The following is an 11,215-nucleotide window of genomic DNA, read 5'->3' on the forward strand; positions in this document are numbered from 1 at the left end:
CTAAATAAGCAGCGGAGGAGGGACGTGGCGTCCGGGTTTATCTGCTGGAGCATCCGGCCCAGCGCGGCGGCGTCGAAGTCTCTCAAGCCCTTGCCGAGCGAAAGACGCGGCCTCCCAGAAGCCTCCTGTATTTATGCCCATTTGGTCGACACCCAACCACCCTGCGGGCCCCCATAATGTAGACGCTAGTTCACCCAAGCGTGCCTGAGTTCGGGGAGCTCAGGGCCTGACCCAAATCAAGCCCAGACCAGAAATTCCGAGACGGTTGCTAGGAACCACGGAGAGACTGCGCCTAGGGCCTTCTCCCCGAAACACCCAATAACCCTCCAAAGGCCAGGAAGAAGAAAGAGCAGTCAGGTTCCACCTGGCGACCGTTAAGTCCAGCAGTCTTCAGCCCTGGGAGGCAGCTACCTTTAGATGTTTCCAGATGAGTGAAATCCTGGGAGGAGGATGGGCCTCCTCTTGTTACCTCGTTTAAATTTCAGAGGGGAAGCCAGCCGTGCCTTGTGCTTGGAGGATGGGGCTGTCGATCTTCTTTAAAGTGCTATTGCATAAGCCCAGAGTTCTTATGACAAGTGACCAGAAGACTCTAAATGTGAGTGTGTTTTAAAAGAAAGACTACCTCACATTATGTAAAAATACATGATCTGTACTCATGCAAGTCCCACCTGTTCCAGTACCAAGTGTCATCGTCCTGAGAACAGCCTCCGAGGAGGGTCACTGGTGGCCTACAGAGCTTTATGATGTGGATCCCACACATAAGTTATAAATGAACCTTGCACACAAGGTTAGGAGGCCAGGGTCCCCCCAGACACAGGATGCCTGGCCTTTCCTCTAGGCCCGGGTGGGGCTAGAGGTGTGTGGGAGAGGCCCTAGCGGGTCTTACAGAGTCAACCTGCCTTGAGAAGGGCAGCCTGGCTCGAGGCCTGGTCCTACAACTGCCAGGTCTCTTGCCCAGTTGCAGGGCCTGGTTAGCCTGAGGTCCAGCGGTTTGTTATCATCAGGAGACCCTCCCATGGGGACGGAGACTGATGGAGAAAGGGCAGCCCCCGCTGCTCCACTCCGCAGCACCTCTCATTTCAGCGTCTATTTCTTGATTTCTTCGTGGGCTGCACGGCCTCCCCTCCCATGAGCTCCCTTGCTCACTCTCTCCTCCTCCTCTGCTTTCATTGAAATCCTCCGCTTGCTGAGTGCTGGGTATAGCGGCCTGACCCCCGGGTCAGCCCCCTAGGGGCTCGTGGGAGGGCAGGGGAGGAGGGGGCAGGAGAAGAGCCAAACCGCCCGCACGCACTGCAGGCTCGGCGGCATCCCCAACTACCTGAGCCCATTCTTGAGTGGGGATACAAGATGGGACTGCCCTTCGACAGCGTTCTGCCTGTTTTCCCCAAAACAATTCGAACTAACGGGGCCAATAGGTGTAATCTCCCCTCCCCCTCTCTGCCTTAGAGCGCCTCGGGAAAATCCCACATTTTAATTCCCAGTAAGTCACGAATCCCCCCCACCACTCGTGCCTCTTAGGACTCCCTTAATAAGATATTTTTAAAATCCCACGGAGTTGGAAAATGTATCCCTAGGAGATGGAGGAGAAACCCTTTAATCCTACCAGCCTGCGTGAGGATACCGTGGAGGCGAAATCCCTGTAAAGGCCGTGTGTGTGTATATTGGGGGGGAGTTGCAAATTATGTCAAAGGTGAGTTTACTGGCCTGTTTATCTCCAGCATCAAATTTCTCCCGCAGTCAGCCTTCCCCGCGGCCCCTTCGCATTTACAGCACTCTCACCTCCGGATTCATTTTAACTCTAGGACTTTTTTTTTTTTTTTTTAATACGGAGTTTCGCTCTTGTTGCCCAGGCTGGAGTGCAATGGCGCGATTTCGGCTCACCACAGCCTCTGCCTCCCGGGTTCAAGAGATTCTCCTGCCTCAGCCTCCGGAACTGTAGGACTTTTAAAGTTAGACAAACCTCTTTGTCAGCAACCCCAGGAGGCTGTAAGACTCCGAGAGGCTGCAGGCCGCAAGCTTGATTCCTGGATTTTCTAAAAGTTCTGGACGGTTACATTCGACTTGGAACTCCGAGAAAAGCCTATGCCTGGGGGCAGAGTTGGGGAGACGAGGGGAGGGGAGAGATGGTGGCTGGGCACCCAGCCAGGGTCTCTGCGGTTCGGCCTAACCCTGCCGAAAGGGCCTGGCACGGCTTCACACTGGCCCAGGCCAGTTCTCCCGTCCAGCCCGCAGCAGCAGAGTGGCCACCTCGCCTGGAACCACGTTCAGAGAGTTTCCCCACAAATACCCAACTTCAGCCTTCCCGGTTATTTTTGACTTGTTTTGAATAAAAGGAGTCGCTTCAAAAAGAAATGTTGCTACAACACACAACCAGAGGCCTTTTCTTCAGCTGTGTCTGTAACTCGCATGCGTTCAATCTAATAACTTTTAATGTCTGGCCCTAAAATGTCTTTATAAAAAATAGTTTTATAGCATAATAGTCCAGGTGTCTTTCTGCTTGTTACCGGAGATTAAAAAAATATGTGGGTTAACTTGCAGATATATCTACCCCCAGAAAGCCCAGGAAAAAAAAAGCGTGCATTCCATTCTGCAGTCGCTGGTCGTGTTCGCGGCCCAGCCCGGCTGGGCACTGCTCGCGGGGGCACTTGCTCGTCTGTCTTTTGCATCAGTTGTTATAAGCAGCTCTGGAGCATGAAGATTTAATTCTGCCGAAGTTTCGGGTTTCAAACGGTAGAGATGTTTCACTTCTGCTTTGAGAAGGGCTGTTTTTATAACTATGTGCTGAGAACTAAAACAGAATGAATAAAATCGCACCTAATACCAGTCCCAAAGTCAGTAGTGAGTCTAATTTTTAAAAGGGAAAATATCTGCTAGCTAGAGCTGATTTTGGCCTTGACCTTGACTTAGTAATCAACTTGAGATGCTTTTGATTATTTTTGGCATGGGGACACTCCAGGATATTTTAAAAACTTTCCGTGTGGATTTACAAGCTACCTCCATTTCAGATTTATGTTTCATCGAGCCTGCACCATCTTGTCCTTAGGCAGAAAAAGACACCCACCCCCTTCTCAGCATAAAAAGACCCTAGCGGGCAGCCGAATGGGGTCACCTTTAGCCGCGAAGTCCAGACCCGCAGTCTGGGTGCGGTTAGTCTGGAATATCCCCTCCCCCACTCCTACCCCTTCCCGCCTGCTTCACGAAGTAGGGCTTCTCTGCTCGCCCTTGAGGCTCTGCGCTCCGGGGAGGCCGGAACCTCGCTTCTCCGCTTCCCCCTCCCTCCCGCCTGCCCCCGCCCTCCCCCCGCGCCCAGCGCCGCGCCGGGAGCGCTGGAGAAGCTCAATACGTGTCAATTGAATTGAACTGCTGCGGGCGCAGGCTGTACGCCGCCGCCGAGCACCGATCAGCACGACGTTACCGAGTAGAAATTTATGGGGCGAATGGTGTAAGCCAAAAGTTGTTCCCTGCCAAGGAAAATAAAACGCGGGAGATAATCTCCCAAGGCCGGGGTGAGGGGCCAGGGCAGCCCCTCCAACCATCCGAGGTGCAGACCGAGAAAATGCTGGAAAACCGGGAGAAATACAGGCGGATCTCCGCTCTCCGACCGTCCCCCTCCCGCCTCCCTGTACCTCCATGGGCTGCTCCCCCTTCCCCCCACCTCCAAACAATTCCCACACAATTGAAACGTCCGGGGAACTCGGGCGCGGAGTTCAGGCGGAACGGCCACTATTGCCTGGGGTGGTGTTTTCAGGTAGCTTTTAACACTGAAATGGGAAAGGGTTCCTCCGGGAGGAAGGGGCAATCTGGGGCGGGGGTGGGCGCGGGCGCGCACCGGCCACGCTCCGCTGGGTCTCGGAGGGGACGAGGCCGGGAGAGCGCAGCGCTGGTGGCAAGAGGCGGCAGCAGCGGCTGCTGCCGCTGGGGTTTGACAGCTTTGGCTGAGCGGAGTGCGAGGCGCTTTATGGTAATTGCGGTCCTCCACTGGCCTTCTGGGTAGCGAGGGGAGTCTCGGCGCGCGGCTGGGAGAGCCGCCCCCGCCGCCCCCATCCCCTCGGCTCTGGCTCAGCCGGCCGCCCTCGCCGCCGCCGCCGCCCAAGTCGGTCTCCGGCTCGCCCAGGACGTGCGCCCGGGCCGGGCGTGCGCAACCAACTCGGCCCGAGCTGGGGAGGGGAGGCAAGGGGGCGAGGGGAGGCAAGGGGGCGAGGGGTGCGCCACCCAAGTGGTCCGAGGTTCAGATCCAGAGAGGCCCAAACGTGCGGGGCCGTACATCGTTGACGGACGGGGAAACTCAGGCAAACCTTTCCTGGGGAATCACCCCGCCCGAAACCCCACCGCGGCGGCGCCGCAGCGGAGGGTGAGCGGAGACTGGGGGAGCTCAAACTTGCGAGAGCTGGAGGCGGCGGCGGGCGGGCGGCTGTCGCCCGAGCGCTGCGCCTGCGGGGGGAGGGGAGGCGGCTGTTGGGAGGGAGGGAGGGAGGTAGGGCGGGCGGGAGGGAGGACGGGCGGGAGGGAGGGGGAGGAGGAAGAGGAGGGAACCAGGGAGGGGGGACGCGTTGGGATCGCGGCGTGCGGCGGCAGACGGAGCTTGGGCTCCCAGCGGCAAGGTGAGGCAGAGCTGCGCTCCTCGCTGAACGCGGGCCGAGCTCGGCGGCTGCGGGGGAGACGCGCCGGAGCCCAGACCGCGACCGAGAGCGGGAGCTAGGCGGGCGGCGGCGGCGGAGGGGGAGCCCGCGAGCTGCCGGGCGGAGAGCCCAAGCCGCGCTGTCGCCGCGCAGGGACGACTTGGCCAACACTCACACACACTCACACACACCCAGCCCGAGCGGGCGCTAGCGGCGAACCGTCAACATGGCGCTGGGGCTCCTGCCCGAGCGCGGGCGGCGGCGGCGGCGGCGCGGGAGCTACTGAGCCCGGCCGAGCCCAGTCCAGCTGCGGGAGCCCGGAGGATCGCACTGGGCTGTCGCCACCTGCCCGGAGGCTCCAAGCCCGCCCCGCCCCGCCCCCACCCAGCCCAGAGCCCACCCCTCGGCGGGGCCGACCCCGAGGGCAGCCGGCTGGCTGCAGACGGCGAGGGAGTCGAGCGAGCGCGGCGCCGCGAGCGGGCTGCGGACAGCCAGGGACCGCAAACTTTGCTGCTCGCCGCTCTTCTCCGGCCCGGCTCCTTCTCCCTTCGTTGACGTCGCCAACCCCCCACCCCTCATACCTCTCTCCACCCACCCAACCGACCCCCGCTCCTCCTCGCCGCCTCGAGTCCGCTCGGGGGAAAACTTCAAAGCGCCGGATCGCAGGCTCCCTGCCTACTCCCCGACCGGGGATTTCAGGTCAGTGCCCGGAACACCTTTTCCCCCGGGAGGCCGCCGACGGGTGGGCTGGTGGGCGGGCGCGCCGAGGGCTGCAGTCGGCCCCCTCCCCCGGGGCCCCCGCCCGCCGCCTACCTCGCGAAGCTTTTGCCTCGCGCTTCCCTTTGGCTGTCTTGGGCGCTTTCGTTTTTATTTCATAGCTATAAGTTATTAAAAATGCAGCCAACCTAAGCGGCCCCGCGTGGGCACCAGGGAGGGAGGGGGCGCGGCTGGGGGCCTGGCGCCTCCGGGGGTGCTGGGAGGAGAACAGGGAGTTCGCGGAGTGGAAGTTTGCAGCCAGTGTGTGTCTGTGCGCGGGAGCGCGGTCGCCGCTGAGCGCCGCGAGTCGGGCGGAGGGGGGGGGAGGTGGGCTGGAAGCTGGGAAGCTGGGTTCGGCGTTAGCTCGCGAGCAGGAAGGGGAGGGCGGCGGGTTGCCGTCTGCTTTCTTTTTCGACTCGGGAAAGAACTGTAAAAACCCCCAGCCGCCGCCGCCTCGTCTCGCCTCTCCGGGGCCAGTCGTTCCTCCAAGTGGAACGACGGCGTGTGCGTGCGCGAGGGTGTGTGGCGGGTGCCTCCAGCCGAGCCGAGCTCGACCTGCCGCCGCTGCCGCGCAACTCGGAAGGGGAGTCCCGTTTTTTCTCGGCTTGCCCCAAAGCGCGAATCACGTGGATTTAAAAAAAAAAAAAAAAAACAGTTACCAAGAATTCTAGGAGAGCCAGGGGTTCCGACTTGGCCCGCCCGCCAGCCAGGTCAGACGCTTTGTTTTGTAAATGTTCTTTTAAGATTAAAATCTGTGACCCCCCTCCCCCTTCCCCCTCCTCTCTCTCCCCGACGTTCCGGGTAAGTTTTAAGTTCTCAACCCCCAGGGGTGGGTGTAGAATGTGCCTCTGCGGGGACAGCGGCGCGGAGGGAGGGCGGGGGCAGCCGAGACCCGGGCCCTCCGCTGGGCGATGGGGAGTCTGGTGGGTAGCCCTAATGGGCGTGTGAAAGTCTGCGGCGGGAGGAAGTTGGTCCCACTCGGAGGGCGTGTGGCACGGAGGCTCCAGGCGAAGAGGAACTTGCGCACCGGGGCACGATCCTCGGCCTAGGCGGGGAGGGCAAGACGCCGCGGAGCCCGCGCTCGGAGCCGACGGGCGGCTGCGCTGCAGAGCCTCCGCCAACTCGGGGGCTCGCGGCGGCGGCGAGGAGCGCCTGCTGTTTATTGAACGAGTCTTGGGGCGCCTTGTGCGGAGTAGGGCGGCCGGAGGCACCCGTGGTCCCGGCGGGCTTCCCGCCGCTCGCGCGCTCGAGTGGGCACGTCCCGGGGTCCCGGAGACGGACGAGTCTGGCATCGTGTAGGCCGTGGCCGGGCGAGGCATAATTTGCTGTTAATGAATCTTTTCCAGAAAGTCCGAGATCTCCAGCTAGATGCTGTGAGTGCTCGCGCGCCACGGCGCTCGCCTCCGGCGTCTGGAGGGTGGGGGTGGGGGAAATGGAAGAGCGAAGAAGGAAGGAGGAGGGTTATGTGTATTTAGAAACAAACCTTAAAAAGAAACCAGCGCGCTTCAAATAGGTATTCGCACAGCCTCGCTGAGTCTAGACTAGACAGCTCGGGGTTTTAGCTGTGTTTCCCCCCACTTTTTTCGTTTTGAGAAGAGGCTAGGGGAGGGGTAGTGTGGTATTTGGTTCTAGGGGTAGCCTCTTGGAGAAAGATCCTTAAAATGGCCTGGGAGTAAAAACCCGGAGGAAATGGCCCACCCCAGAGGATGGTGGGTGGTGGGTGGTGAGTGCAGACAGACTTGGGTATTTCTAGCCATCTGACACTTCCTGTGGCACTGGAAACGGACACCACGGGCCGAAGTCAATCCTTACGAAGTGTTGGGTTCGGTTTTGCCAACAGAATTGCTTGCGTGGAAGGCATTTTAATTGTCAGCCTCAAAGACTCCTGTACGTGGACACTTAGGAAATACGCTCGCTTCTCGACCCTTCCCATTCTACCCTCGACCTGTTATCTGGTCTGGGTTTTGCAGTGTTGGTTTTCGTGTTTATTTTGGGCACGGTTTCAGCGCGTAGAGCAACTGGGGGAGGCGGTGATTAATATGCCGTCCAGGTTTAATCCAAGGCTGGCTTTCGGTGTGCGGGTATACACTGCCACGCACGCCAATTGCCTTGGGGTGTCTAGGGGAACGCGCAGGTTTCGGGCGCCAGGCGCCGGGCCGGCAAGTTGGTGCTGGGGCTCGGCTGGCCCCAGCGCTGTCCTTTGAGGCGCTGTCACCAGTAGGTGACTGAGAGTTAATTAGGAAGTGTTCTCCGGATCAATGGGCTGCACAGCTCATTAGCGATTCTCTCCAGCCCTTTGCAGGGCAGTCTTGGCCCTCCGCCTCCCACACAGGCCCGGGCCCCGCCGTCCCGGCCGCGGAGAGCGCCGCTGGGAAGTGGGGAGGGGCCGGTTGCGAGGGACGGCGGGGAGGCGAGTGTAACTTCGCAGGGCGGCGCGTTGCGTGCGGCGCCTCGAGGCCCGCGCAGCCCGCTCTTTCTTCTTGCCGGCGGTCGCCTCCACTGTGTCTTTAACTCGCTCCTGCTCGCGTCGCTGCCTGGCTGCTCCTCCCCGCCTCCCTCGCCTATCTCTTGTTCTCTAAGCACGACGCCTGTGCTCCCCGCCCAGTTTGGGATTAGACAAGATAAAAATAGGACTGCCCAGTGTGCGGAGCTGTGACTGTGCCCCGGCAGCCGGGCTGGTGGGAGCGCGGGGGGCCGGGGCCGGGGAGGACCCGTGGTGCGCTCGGGGCGGCCAGAGCCTGTGGGTCCCCTACCCCCACCCCGCAGGCGCAGTCACGCTCCCTGGGTTCTGTCCGCCGTGAACCATGCGGGCCGGGGGACCTCGGCAGGGTCTCCGCGCTCTCGCGGGTGTTGTTGGTGTGCCGGTGATAGATCGGTCTAGACAGGCATGCAGGCTCCCTCTCGGCTGAAGGACTGGAGGTGGTGGGGGGGCGCAGAGACGGCAGCATACTCCGTGAGCTGCGAGTAAGCTAGCTAGCCTGCGGGCCCAGCGAGCTGGATGGAGGGAAGGCTGTGGGGGTTTCTCTTAACCCTTTGAAGGCCATGGTGGGATAGTGTAATAGGGAAAGGGGGGCAAAGAGCCTAGTGGAAATTCCTAAAGGCAGAGTAGCTCGCGGTGGGGAGGAGGTGTGAGTCTGGGCCTAGGGTTTTCCTTTCTCTTCTTGTGTGTGCACGGTCACGTCCTGGTGCATCGGGCTCGATTCTTCCACAAACCAAACGCAGCTGCTAGACGATCTAGTTTGACCAGGTAGTTCTCAGTCCGGGAGCTGTGAACACACACAATGAACACCCTCACTTAAAGAATGAGTTTGGAAGACAGATGTAGACTCAGTGTTGCCGAAGAGAATTCATGCGGGTGTTCAAGGACGGGAAGGTCTGCACAGAGCTGTAGGCGGGTGGGTCCTCTGACCATGACTACTGCAGACCGAGGACCTGAGCCTGAAGTGCCCTGCCACCATGTACAGGTATGCGTTGAAGAAGCAACGCGATCTTTGAGTTGTCTCTATATAAATAGACACACTTTTAACCACGAACTTGTGTGGAGTTAGGTATGTGCAAGGAGACAGCCTCCAAAGAGGAGTTGGACACTGATGTGTTATGAGATCCGTCATTTCTATACATATATTAGGGGTTACTATTAAATAGGTCTAAAATTTTAATACACTTCTGCAGAAATTTGTCTAGTTCTAGTTTCTAGAGCTCGAAATGGGTGGATGAGTTACCTACCCATAAAAAACTCATTACTAACATTCCAGGCTCCTCCTTCCTCCTCTTCCTTTAAGAGTTTGTGGTCTTAAGGGATCCTCTATTTACATTTCAGCTGCAAACCCATATTGGTCTGACCTGGGAAAGAGCCACTTTATAGGCAAAGCCAGAAGAATGGCAGTAGTAGGAATGCTCAGATTAAGATGTGCGCCTGAATGACATGTGCTGAGACAAATCAAGACACTTGGGCTCCGATGCCCAAATGGAACAAGAGATACATAAGAGATAAAGAACTGGCCGAGGGGAATGTAAACATGGGTATGCAAATACAGAGATGTATAGGGAGATTCGCAGAGAAAAATCCCAGACTTCGTTGAGCTGGAAACTGGGGCAGAATTTCTGTAACTGCGTTCCAGAGACAATAGCCCATTTAAAGGTGTGAAGAGGGTCACTTGGAAACACAAAAAGCATTCATATGCATACATCCATGCTTAGATACACAGGCTGAATGACAAACGCTCCTCCCGGCCTCCCGAAGACTTTCCTGCCGAATGAGTGAGACCGACTTGGGTACGGAAGAGTGGGCCACACCACCACATTCACACACTTATTCACAGGAAAATAATGTGTCTGGCCTGAAGGAAACTGAGGGCCAAGATGGCAGCCTAAAGGGTGGATGGTGTGCAGTGAGCTAGGATTACTTCTCGTTATAGTTTCTTTCCCTTCTAGGGGTGAGGTGGAGGGGGCAGTGGGTTGGTGATGAGCAGGTAGGAGGCTTATCTGAAGAGACTTTGAGTTCCTGACCTAGAGTGGCTGGATCGTGTAGGCACCCGGGGAGTAGCTTTCCACTTTGTGGTCACGAGGAATGGCTCTTGCACTGCTGGGGTCCAATCTGCTAAGGTGGAACAGGGCCTCTGTGGGCTGGGAAGGAGAACAGGAAGACGTGCGGCCTCTGGGAGGAATCAAAGGAAGGTATGCTTTCATTTTTTTTTTTTTCTGGAAGAGATCGTGGCGGGGACGGCCTGTGTTGGGTGGATTAGCAGGCGCCTCGGTGACCCCAGACGCGCACGTAAACTCCGGCTACGGTTTGGTTTGCCCGCGGCGTCGATTTGCTGCGGTCCCTCTTTGTCTAAGCCCAGCCGGGAATTCCAGCTTTTATTGGGAAGACCGCACTTGGGTGGAGCCCGCGCCGGTCCGAGTAGGACGGGCTCTGGCCGCACTGGGCGGGAGGCTTGCAGGCCTCAGGATGGTCCTCTGGAGCCGTGGGCAGCCCTGAGAATGCCACCCCAGGAGTTTCCTCGAGGGCACCGGGCCCGGCGGACCCGGAGAGGTGGGGCGGGGCAACTTCGTGGGTCCATCTCGGCCGCCCCGCCCCACCCCTCTCCCGGCGGCCGGAGGCCGAAAGGAGCTCTCACGGCCCTTTGTTAGGCCCCGAGGTCACACCCGTGGCCTGGGGGCCGCCGAGGGGTGGAGGAAAACAGTGCTGCGGGTCGAGAGAGAACCTTCTTCTTGCCTCGGTGCCCCCGCCCATCTTCTGGAAGGGGCCTGGTGGGGACCTCGCCCAGAGCTGGGTGGGGAGGCCTGGGCCGGCCCTGGCCCGCCCCGGCTTCTTTTGCCAGTGTTTATGGCCGACGGGATTCCGTCTGTTTGCAAAACCGGACGCGCTGCTGAGGCCTAGGTGGTGGAGCCAGGAGAAGCCGCCGGGGCAGGAATAAATGGCCTCCCCCCGCTGCCCGGGTGGTAGCCGAGCCGCGTTCGTCGCGCCGCACTTGGCCAGGGGCGTCCACTGGTCTCCAGCCCTGCCCGACGGCTTTCTCTGGTTGCCCTCAACGTGTTCCTCAGGAAGGGAGATCTGATTTTTTGTTGGGTGGAGTTCATTAACGATGCTTTTCTGCTATATTTCTGTAGAAGGCTCCCTTTTGGTGCGCAAGCTCACCTCCAGGTGTTTACAGTCGAGGGTCTCAGGAACGGGGGTCCTCACTCGGTCATTGTTTTAGAGCTGTGTCTCCCCAGCCAGCACCCACGGGCTCGGCTGTCCATGATTAGAGAAGCAGGGAAGTCCTCTCAGAGAAGATCCTGACAGCATAAAAAATAATTTGTGATCTAAAGGACAGTTTCCAGTATAATCTCATTAT

General features: G+C 59.0%; 1 protein-coding gene across 8 annotated transcripts in view; it reads left to right on the forward strand.

The window, feature by feature from the left end:
• BCOR (BCL6 corepressor) overlaps window positions 1–11,215 on the forward strand; it is a 125,570-nt gene that overhangs the window by 75,384 nt on the left and 38,971 nt on the right. For 2 of the 8 annotated variants that reach the window (XM_021673274.2, XM_021673276.2), the window contains exon 1: window positions 4,574–5,318. The exons of 3 other annotated variants lie outside the window; for them this stretch is intronic. The gene's annotated coding sequence lies outside the window, so the exon portion shown is untranslated. Of the gene's footprint in view, window positions 1–4,573; window positions 5,319–11,215 lie in introns of those variants that run through there. 3 more of the 8 variants (XM_021673275.2, XM_064364417.1, XM_012448124.2) reach the window with 2 other exon arrangements.

The sequence above is a fragment of the Aotus nancymaae genome, unplaced genomic scaffold (genome assembly GCF_030222135.1).
Source record: "Aotus nancymaae isolate 86718 unplaced genomic scaffold, 86718_ANA_hifiasm-v0.15.2.pri h1tg000058l, whole genome shotgun sequence".
NCBI classification, from domain to species: domain Eukaryota; kingdom Metazoa; phylum Chordata; class Mammalia; order Primates; family Aotidae; genus Aotus; species Aotus nancymaae.